General features: G+C 39.6%; 1 long non-coding RNA gene and 1 pseudogene across 1 annotated transcript in view; both read right to left on the bottom strand.

Annotated features, from left to right (window-relative positions):
• Window positions 1–11844, bottom strand: part of LOC145441597 (uncharacterized) — a 209639-nt gene that overhangs the window by 152772 nt on the left and 45023 nt on the right. The gene's annotated exons all lie outside the window — the stretch shown is intronic.
• Window positions 8864–9499, bottom strand: LOC145441810 (uncharacterized; annotated as a pseudogene).

Genomic DNA, 11844 nt, shown 5'->3' with positions numbered 1-11844 from the left:
CTCTACAGAAGCTAGGCCGAAAAGAAAGCGAGGGTGCTAATTTTGATACACATCCACTCCAAGATCAGGCAATTATCCAGAGACCGACTAGGATGTACAATTGTACACTGTACAGTACACTGCAAAGCGGGGGAGACCAGTTATTTTTCCCCGTGGGCCAAATGGGAAGCAGAAAATACGTTGGCGGGCCGAGTCAAAAGTTTAAACTATGTTCGGCAGCGAATTAATTTTATTTTATAATTAAAAGCAGTGAATTACATCGTTATCACAAGTTGCTATCTGAATGTGCTAATTAGATAACGAGAAACAAGGATTAATTTACACAAGAAATACGGCGTGATTATTCAAAACTATGAATTTTTAACTCTTCTTAAATCGTCATAAAATTCAGGTTTTCAGCCTCCGCCTTTCTCTTTTTGATATGCTCGCTCATCGTTTATGGGTGACGATGTTCGTTAATCACTGGTTACACTCATACTGATTGATTTGTTTCGGAAATAAGGGGTTTAGAAACGCATGATAAAATAGTCTAATGGACAAGACGTGTGTATTTTGTAATATAAGAACGGCAAGAAACAGTGTTTGAACTATAGAAACAGTAAGTTGTGACTTTAATTGCTACGGAATACTTTGCTATATTGGCTATATTTTATGAATTCTGATACGCACTTGACGTACAGGCAACGTAATCGTGGGAAATAAATAAATAAGCTTTAACGTAACACATTTCCGGTCCATCAGTCCACGCATTAACGTTTAAAAATGTTCTTTATGATCAAAATTCGAAGCAACTTTTCACGGGCCGGTCACGGTAATGTATTCCATTGGCTGCTTGTTATTTAATGTTTCATTATAGAAATTAAATATGGAACGGCAATGACCGATTTTGCAGCTTCGATCCGCTTCGCTGAGGCTGGAGTGGAGAATTGTTTTGCGTAAGCGACTGTAGGATTTCTGGCAATCCAAAAGCTATCTTCCCGAGTGCAGAAATTATTGAATCTGGTCTTGATCGAAAGCTACTGTTGCACCGATTCCAAAAAATATATACATTAAAATATGATCAGGAACTGATCCGCCTAAAATCCGTCCACCAAGTCTGAAATATCGGCATTGTTCGAACAATCGGAGAGTCGCGACGGGTCATTGTCATGGCCATCGTGTTGCTGTTACCCGACTGTTTTGAACAATGCCGATATTTCAGACTTGGACGGCGGATTCTAGGCGGCCGTTCCATGTTTAATTTCTATAGTTACATCAACATTATTTACACGCAGGCTACGCATGAGCATGAGCATACTCAGCTGCATATTCACAATTCACGGTAGGTATGGAAAATTCATGTAGCTGTCCGGTCGTTATTGATTGCGGTTACATACAGCTCCATCGGCAAGATAACGTATTTGCTATGTACTACATGTGCAGTGCAACTTCACAGTTCAAACTACATCGTCGGTTCGCGAAGTCGATGGCCGATATCGCACTGCTTCACTGCGCTGCCATTGTTGGATTGTTATTCAACAATATGTAAGGCAGATTAATTTGTGCCTCATCTTGCATTGCTTCACCACAGTGTCCACGAATTTTGGGTTGTAATGGAGTTTTGCATTGCGACGCAACTTATGGCGATTTGGACGGGTTCCAGGACCACGAGCATGATATAATTTATATTTTCATAATCAGCAATGCTGTAACTTTCGATTGACACCAATTTTACCAATTTTCGCAAGCCAGTCTGATAGTGCTGTAAATTGACTTTAGTGAAATGGAAATAATAGCATAGTCCAAGCGCAGTGAACGTAACCAAGGCGAATTTCACATGACTTTAGCGATTTTAAGAGATTCTGGTGCTCTAAGAGGATTAGCACCTGTATTTTCGCGATCAGTGTGAAAATAGATCTCGATAAACTATACTGATCTAAAATAATTAAAATGTAAACGCCGCAGCATTTCAACACTTTGGATATCGAATAGTATCTGAAATACCGGCCAACTGAGAAAGTATGGAAAACGTATCAAATATGGTATGGATTATGGAAGAATGTTGCTATGAAATGGAAAATTGCAAGTATGGAACGGGTTCAGTGGGTATGGCGCATCGAAATTTCCCTCTTCATACATTCCCGGAACACTAGATGTTATATATTCTGAGCTGTTTATGATGAATTGCGCTATCACAGGACAGGCTTGACTCGTCTGTGCTTCACCTCTCCTTTCATCCAATATTTTTAAACAATACATATGTAAATGCGCAATTTGGGGTGGAAAATGTTCAAAATTGGCTATTCATGAACACCTGTTGAAAAATACTAATATAATCATGAAGGTTTTCACGATGTTCTTTTACTTTCCAGACGACTTCCTCACTTGCCTCCCGTGACCGCATTCCACTGCAATCAGCCATATCAACTATATCCGCCTTATATGATCGGAATATGTGAAGATAATAAAGAAGATATCATCAGTTTGTTGTAATTCGCCTCCTTTAAACCCAGGCTTAGCGAGAGGTATGATTCGTGATGGCATGCAGCAGCATGGGACAACACGCCAATCAGAAGTTATTTTGTGGGAAGTGGGTAAGGCGGGTTGTTCAGAATTGACCGACTTTCAAAAAGTAATGGTTTCCAGTCTGTTTCCCATGCCTTATGCCTTAAAAACATAGTCTAGCTAATTTTTTCTGTAACTAATCCCTTGCATCCGTGTGCATGCTGAGCTGGAAAAATATCGGCTGAAAATGGGGGTTTCCCCAGCCTACTAAAATGCCATATATGCAGTGGTGGCTTTTGGGGTGGGCGAGGTGGGCGGTCGCCCGGGGCCCCCCTGGTCGAAGGTCCCCCCTCTTTGAGTTATGCGATTTTTTAAAGGATTATAGTGAATAAACGGGGAAATCCCAGTACCAATCAAGAATATGATTCCGTACAGATGTGTCAATCATCATAAAATCTCCGCATTTGTTAGAAAAGTCCCATATCCAGATAATCATCACGTCTCTGCATGCGTTAGAATTACTTAGTTTTGATGTAATCTATCCTTGCGCTCATGCAATAATAGATATGGCTGAATCCAGCCCCTGGCTCAAACCCTTGACGTGGTGAAAGATAGATAATAATAATAATAAGACGCGAATAGGGGGGTCTGGGGAGCCCCCCAGAAGTTACGATTACGTAATTATAGGGGGGTCGCCCGGTAAGTCTCGCCCAGCCCCCCCCCCATTCGTAGGGCCGTCACTGCATATATGTCAGGGTTTGAGCAGTTGTTGTGGTTCGGGATGGTGCAAAACCTCACTGTAGATATTTTTCCGACGTCAGGACACCTTTTTCATATTGCACACTGCCTTGGAAATCCTTAAACTCACCTAAAACTGAGCATCATTTTGCACGGTTCACCATGTAAAAGAATACAACTGTAAAAGCACCAACCAATGGCTCAGCTACATTGTAAATGTCTTATTCTTCAATGAAACGTAAGAACATTACGGGAAAATCGATAATGAAGTGACACAACATAACAAATAAATGCATTAATTTGAAAAGATTCTCCAATACCAATCAGATTGATGGGTGGATTTTTCAAAATTTTGAACTCTTTGCCGGAGATCTTCCACGGCTTGCAAGAAACATAGGCTTGCTGTTTTCTGTGGTCTGGTATGTACATAGCGTGGTCGGTATTCAATTTAATCATACATTCTGCTGGATCTTTGAGTACTTGACCATTATTCACGAATTCCCGAGAACTCATGAAATGCGGATACCTATGCCATTCTGAAACTGGAAGACTCGTCTAATGGTGTTCTACCATCATCCAATCAATGTGAACGAAGAAGTCATCTCAAGCAAATCAACGATCAAAAACCTCTGGCATAGATCTCTGTCGTTTATTTGGTTTAGGCTACAGTGGCCTTCAGAGTAGTAAATTTGATGGATGATCGGATAAATATTGCGGAACTTCAAAATCACTGCCACGGGGAGAATCAGCTGCTTGTGCAGATATAGAAGAGTTCGCTGTATGCTTACTTGGCCACTTGCTTCTGTTGTGTACCTCTAGCTGTTCAGTCTTTTTCTTGTTGCCCGAGTTTAACTAACAATTCTTCATTTTTGGCATGAATCGTTCCTAATTTAGGACACCCGATCATGGTAAAATGCTATGCGTTCAAATGTCTTTATCATCTGCAAAAAGTCTGTTTGCTTCAACCATCCCAGACCAAGGATATGTGGCAACATCACAAAGTGAGTTTGTAGCTGTACTGCTGTGTAAGATATGAGATGTAGCAAAGAAAACCCTGAAGCTATTTCGAAAATTGATGCAAAAACGCTCATTTCGGACGTTTAAGGACTATAAGACATAGCCTCCTACCATGATTAGGGAGATCCCAGATTAGGAATGATTCGCGGCAAAGATAAATTGTTGAATGTTAAAATCAGAGAACAAGAGTAAGACTGAACATACCTAAAAGACGACCTGCAGCAGCATGAAGTAACGAAGGTGAACTTACAGCCAGAGCACATCTATATCTTATTCACAGGCAACTGACACCCCCCGTAGCAGGGATTTCGAATTCGCACAAAATGCACATTATTCATCCGATCATTCATCTACATTTATGACTATGAAAGCTCCTATAAACCTATTCAATGACTGATACCTATGTCATGTTTTTAATTGTGTATTCGCTTGGGACTGAATCGTGATTCATATTGATGATATAGCTGTGTGGAACACCATCAGGTCGTGTATTCCAGTGTCAGAATGGCATAGTGATCCGCATTGCACGAGTGCTTGGAATTTTGTGAATAATGGTCAAAAACTTAACAGTACAGCAGCGCGTATGATGAAATGAAATACCGATCACGCTATGTACATTGTACTAGGGCTCTTCAAAAATGACTTTTTTTGTCAAATCGTACTGGCTACTTGATAAAATTGTTAGGTTACCTAATTTAAGCCTACACACAAAATTTGGTTCAATTCCAGCCAGTAACCGCTTTGCTACAGGAGAAGAAAGTACCTATTTATTATAAAAAATAAATAAATAAAAAAATTGAAAATTTTCCGTTCACCCCATGAAAGTGTTAGGTTGTCTATAGAAACGATGTTCACCAAATTTGGTTCAATTCCAACAAGTGGAAGCGGAGTTATTGCCGTCGAAAAATTTTGATTTGAATAAAAGAGTATTTACGGTGAGCACAACTATAATAAATAAACAAAGAATCGGTCACCGTAAATACTAAAAGTAAAATCGCGGCACTGAAAATTTAGGGGAATCTCCAATTTTTAACCGACATTCTTCCAGCTCAACATGCACACGGATGCAAGTGATGAGTTAAAGAAAAAAGTAGCTAGAATATGTTTTTAAGGCATAAGGCATGGGAAACGGACAGAAAACCATTACTTTTTGAAAGTCGGTTAATTCTGAACAAACCTACGATACATATTAGATCGTTCTGGTGTCGTCGTGACCCAGAATTATACCCTTTGCGACCCATACTTTAAGAACCCCTGCTATATAGGTTGACCCTTTTCGTTAACGTACACATGGTTTGATGTTGATGTCAGTGCCGTATGCTCGGTTAGCGGAGAGCTGTAACTGCGTTTCTGTCTTGACCCTAAAATCGTTACTATTGGCCTTTCTTTTGACGAAGTGTCTTCGAGATCACTGACATCAAGCGTTAGAAATTACTCATTTAACTATAGGCGTATTATGGCGAAGGATAATCGAGTTGCTTGAGGCCATGTGCTTTGCATGGCTACATGTGCAAGAATTGAAATGATACGTGAGTGAATAAAATCACCACGCTTCTGTATATGTCCCAATAGCCAGATTTTCCGAGTTAATCTAACCTGGCCAAGACAGGCAATAACAATAAAGCGCATTCAAGTATAATGAGGCAGCAGCAATGAAACGATTCAAGTTAGGACAGTTCCTTTCACTTTAAGAAAGACAATGTTGATCAGTGCATAGGCAACATGTCGGATTATAAGCTTAATCAATGTAGTGAGCATATTTGTGCCCGCGGTCGTGTTTAAATAATGAATTATCATTTATCACCTAATGCCTCTTGCGGTTTGTGGAGGCAGTAAAACATGGCATTCAACGGAACTAAAGTGTTTTCAAAATCAATGCTCAATTGCACGAGTCTTATCATTATATAAGCTGTGCAATGATATCACACGCAGTCACTACAAAATGTCTAGAGTAAATCAGAAAGCTATATGTTTCATGGAATGTACGTTAAATATCTGGCATCTTTTTATACAAAACATAGATTAGGACGCAAAGTTGCTCACGAAGTCGATGGCACTTTATCTAGTATGATCGGAGTTTGTCCTGACATGTTTTATTTACGGCGAGCAGAAGGAAGTGCTTAGACCGAAGTGCGCCCGCAGCAATCGTTTCCAAACTTCAGTAAGAGTAAGTGGTGCAACTCGAATGGAGCTATCCATAGTAAAATATCGCCCGAGAGCGTGCTGGTATGTAATGTATGTATTTTAACCACATTTCCAGGTCACATATTGTTAATAATATACTATTCTTTGTCATTATGCATGTAAGTTTCACTTCAGTTCAATATTATGGTCTTTGTCTGACTTTAGAAAGTTGCAGATCGTATCCCATTCATGCGTTTAATCCCTATTCGCGAAGCAATGAAGGCTTCGCCCGATGTACCAGCAAAATATATATATATATTTTCAAATCTTGTAACTTTGTGCTTGATTCGAGCATGAATGTCATTTTAGTGTATGTTTAATCAGTTCCCAGGTCAGGTGTCTTTGGCTTTTATCGGGCGAGAACAGGTGATTCGATTATTTTCACGGTAACAAGTATTTCTTTCTAGTCAGAGATTCTTGGATATGTTCAGGGTGTAGGTATCGCTTCTACTAAAGTGTTGAGTGGCCAAAAGCTCTGCTGTTCTGAAGGTGTGGCTGTGGCGGGAAACTTTGGAATCCAGAGGGCATTTTACATTTTAGTCTCCCTCAGTCCCAGATCTCCTCTTCTTGTGGGTCGGTGTAAGATTCTGGGGTAAACACTTTCTAATTATTTCACATGTCAATATGTTGAATACATTACTGATAGGGCCCGTGCACGATACTTGGGATCCTAGCCCTTGGATCACATCCAGAACTATGCACGCCATCAAAGCACGTACATTTCTAATTTCAGACTCAACCTAGCAATAATTTATCGCTGCTACTGATAACACTCCCAAGAAGTATAGATAGACTATATTCCAATTTATTGGGATTGCGGCTATTATCTGCGATAACATTCCGTATACGCAACCGCTTTCAATGAAAATCGACACTGAACAATTTATCTCAGAGTTTGTGTTGAAGCAAGTGATGTTACATGAAACATAAATCATGATCCCAAATAGGATCGTGTGATGTCATTCCAGTAATTCAGCAACGTGTCTTACCAAGTCTGCTCAGTCAGTTCAGCGTCCACGAATCACCGCACTTCAGCATAGGCCTATACCGCGTATATAGCTCATAGTGAATAGTTCATAATGTAATTGTCCTCATTGTAAGAAGGAAGTGGTCCTCAACCGGGGTGCCATTTGTGATACTCACGGGCGTACGAGATAAGAGTTTTACGAGACTACGGCCTATAATATTGTTAAATCTGCACCCATTAGGTGTGGATTTTATGTATATTTAAAATCCAGGAGGCCTCGGAATACGGCACAACACAAACTGGATAGATTGTTTTGACGCAATTGAAATACCATTGTTTCCGCTGATCTGCGATTAAACGGGAACGTAGCGACGTTTGAAATATCCTGTGATTTTGGAGGGGTACTGGTGTCCTCATTAAAGTGACGTTGATATTTCCGTAATTCAAACGACGATAGATTTCAAATAATACCAGTTTGACTACATTTTTTGCTCAATTTGTTGTTGTCACACAGCGCATTACAGCACGTAACAAAATTTTGCGAAAGTTTTTGTTGGCTAAACTTTTTTATGTCTTGTGTTTTAGTGTTGCAAACTAATTACCAAAATACCAAAATTTTTCGTGAAATGTCCCAAATTTTGAAGAAATGTTAATTTCTCTAATTTTTGATTTTACTCGTAATTGCTCCGTATTAATCACAATAATTCTTTATTGGACGTATGAAAACGTTACTGAAAAGAATAATATGAACAAATATAGCATACTCATGCACCAGGTAGCAATGTAAACACTTCAAACGCCAGAAGTGGTTTTGTTTGCGTGACTTGCGTCTGTGAAATGAGAAATCTTCTCTTACTATGGACCACAAATAACACCATGTAACAAAATTTTGCTAAATTTTAGTTGAGTAAAAATTTTCATGTACTGTGTTTTGCTATTCCAAACCAATCACTAAAGTACAAAAACTTCTTCTGAAGTGTTGCTAGTCTTTGAGAAATGTAACTTTTTCTGATTTCACGTTTTACTCAAAATTGCCTTGTAATAATGCGCATAATTTTTTATTGGACGTACAAACACGCTAATAAAAAGAAGGAATATGCACAGATGTTGGCTACCATAGATTATAAAAGGATGCAAACGCTTCAAAACATTTCCGAAGCGGTTTTGTTTGCATCATTTGGGTCTATAAACTGAGAAATCTGCTGGTGTTATGGACCGCAAATGATCCCTAGTCATGATGCAACTCCACCACCCTTAGTATCTTCTTTCAAATCATACATATCCTGCTGAAACACGTCACTATGTTATTCGCTTACATCACCCGTATTTGAACTACTAAAATGACTGTGAAAGAGCTGGAAATACGTTTTTAAGGGCATGTCCCATCATATATTTTCATATATCATGACCATATTGTTTACCAGAGATTTATATATTCAATGCTTCGTTTATTTTCAAGGAAATTTTCAACTACATCTCGAAATGCATTGAATGCTCCTGCTTCTCTCGCAGTCATTTAATTGTCAAGTGCTTTACAAAAGATTGCTAACATTCCCGCATAAGCAAGGAGAACCTGCCACAGAAAAATACCGTCAAAATCGTTCATGCCCTTTTCTCGATGAAGGTCATCGACAAGTTCCCTAGTTTCAACCTTGGAGTCGGAATTTACGCATTTGATTTAGTGAGTCCCAACTAAATCATCAAGTTCTTGTTGATTCGGAATATGTGATTCTGGATTTATATCTATATTAGAGATGTTGAAGTCGCCATCAGAGTCATTTTCTGTATCTTTAAGCCCTATGGAGTCTTCTGAAGCTTTTTGCCTGCTAGTTTAGGCAGTGAAAACTTTCTGCAACACGGAACAGGTGCTTAAGAGAAGATGGCATAGAAGGATATGCAGTGTCAAGTCATTTTTTAGTTATTCTGAATCTTGGAATGTAATCCATACATAAATAACAGTCATCTACAAGGTTTCGAATTTTTCTTCAGATTCTTAATAGCAAATGACATTGAATGCCGGTCTCCCCTTAGCCATCCATCCATATTTCATCGGCATGTTTCGCAGATTACGTGAAATACCCAGTTTTTATCTTTGTCTCCAATTTTCATGCTAAAGAAAGTTAATAAGTATAAAAAACCTTACTTCTGTCTATATTTTGTACATAACTTGTTTCATACTGATATAAAGACGACAGATATAGCGAAAACAACCAGCAGGCAGATTACATTTGTGATGTTTATATTAATGATGAGCAGTGGCGGCTCGTCCTATAGGGCAACTGGGGCATTGCCCCACCTAAAATTCTGTTCAATAACAATTTAACCATTTATAGACGCACAGCAATCAATATATACCGAGATCACAGCGAAACCCGCGTTCTTCTTGTGCTTTCGCTTGCAAACGCCCATACATAGCGAAGTCTCTGCGAAAATCGAATTCTCTTCTGTGTTTTCGCTTTGTGAATGCCTAGCCGGGGCTTGCCCCGGTAGCGCTCATAACAAGCTTTCACTATCTATTCTCTCAAAGCCGCGCACAATAAAGAAACGGTGATTTACTCTCTCCTATTCGTAAAATGGCCGAGCAACCGGGGCAAATATGCCTACTCGCCCTTAAGGTGTGATGTAACGATCGTATCTATATCTGAACTCGGTTACCGTAATATGCGTTGAGTCGACCTTTGCTGGAATAGGTCGATTTTGACGGTGTTTCGCACCATGATAATTCTTGAAACTTGGTATGATATGTCGTGAAGGTAGTATTTAACACTGCTCCAAGTTTCAGGCTTGCTACTTAAAGATAATGGTAGTAATTCCGTTTCCGAAGTTCAGTGTGTGCTGATCTATCATGTACATAGTACAGCAAACAGATTTTACTCAAAAGCCGGTATTGGTCTCCATTGATTTTGACGATGTTCTATACCGAGATCGGTCACGACATTTGGCACGGTAAGTGTTAGTATCGACCGCTGTAACAAGTTTTAAGTTTGTCACTGAACTATGTGGGTGGTAATTTCGTTTCCAAAGTCGAGTAAGAGCTGACTCTTCATTTATCGCCAACAAATTTACGCAAAAGCCGTTGTTGGTCTCTATTGATTTTAACGATGTTCCATACCTAGATCTGTCATGAGCTTTCACACGGTATGTCTTGATTTTAGTATCGAACACGGTGCCAAGTCTTAAAGTTGACACTCAATGATTGAGGCAGTTATTTCGTTTTCGAGGTCGAGTATGGTAGAGATGCGCGCTGATCTGATACTTAGCCTACCTACGTCATTGTGGATCTCACGCAAAAGCCGGTGTCGGTCTGTGCTAATCTATATAGTCTGCGTTCCATAACGAGATCGGTGATGATATTTCCAATGGTATATCTCGATGATCGCATGAAACAGCTAACCAAGATTCTCGGTTTGCATTCAAATATTCACATAATTTTATGTTCGCCAATGTCCATTTCACTGTGAAATTGTGGCCTTCAAACCATTTGCTTACAATCCCCTGTCAATTGCGATAGCTATTTCATTTTCAATGTCGGCTAACAGCTGATCATTCGATCAGCCTATTCGTCGATCTATTTTACTCAAAGTTAGGTGTTCGTCTGTTTGCATTGATTTTGACAGTGTACCATACCGGAATGGGTTATGAGATTGCGTATGCTACTTCTCGATGATTTCTTGTAACAGTATACTAAGTTACGGCTTTTATTCATGTATTTATTGATTAATATATTTTCCAACGGCGATTTCGCAGCAGACTTATAGACAGTAAGCCGTATGTGTTGTGTCACAGTCTCCAGTTTCAAGGCCAAAATGTCCTACGTTGTTCCGAGACCGAAGTTCCGAGGCTGCTGTCCTTAGTTCTTCAAAGACCATTCAAATTGATGTTCTGGATTCAATATGACAGGCCCAATCTATGAGATAACAATTGCGTATGTGTCCGAACTCGTTGACCTTTCCAGTTAGGCTTACGCAATCTCTCGAGTTCTAGTCATTGGAATTAGTCAGGTCAAGTCAAGTGCGAACATGAATCGTATTGAATCTTTATTCCGTACGTAGTTTACGCAGTTGCCTTTAGAGCAAAAATGAGAGGTCTAGAAGTTGTCCAGTCTATTGATCCAATCGTACGCCGGGTGCCTCCGCTTTGGTTGCCTATTATCACCTGGTCGTAACCAGAGATGGCCACAGTCCGGTTCAGGAGCCGGAGCAGGATTTCAATGTTTTTTTTACCTGGCCGGACTGGATCCGGATTTCGAATTTGGGGTGACGGTCGGATTTTAGGGTCTATCGATTTGCGTAATCTATAACTCTACCATGAAATCAAAACGCATGCTACTAAGGATGACCTGATACTTGATTCGTGGCATAGGGACGATTCTTAGTTCACGTACATTTTGTAAAATAATCCTTTGATTGAAAATAAATGAATAAAACATTTGTTACCACACTTCAAGTCACGGC

Source organism: Botryllus schlosseri, chromosome 6, assembly GCF_051294905.1.
Source record: "Botryllus schlosseri isolate E-star chromosome 6, Bs_hap1, whole genome shotgun sequence".
Classification (NCBI taxonomy): Eukaryota; Metazoa; Chordata; class Ascidiacea; order Stolidobranchia; family Styelidae; genus Botryllus; species Botryllus schlosseri.
This window is presented reverse-complemented; position numbering and strand designations above follow the sequence as displayed.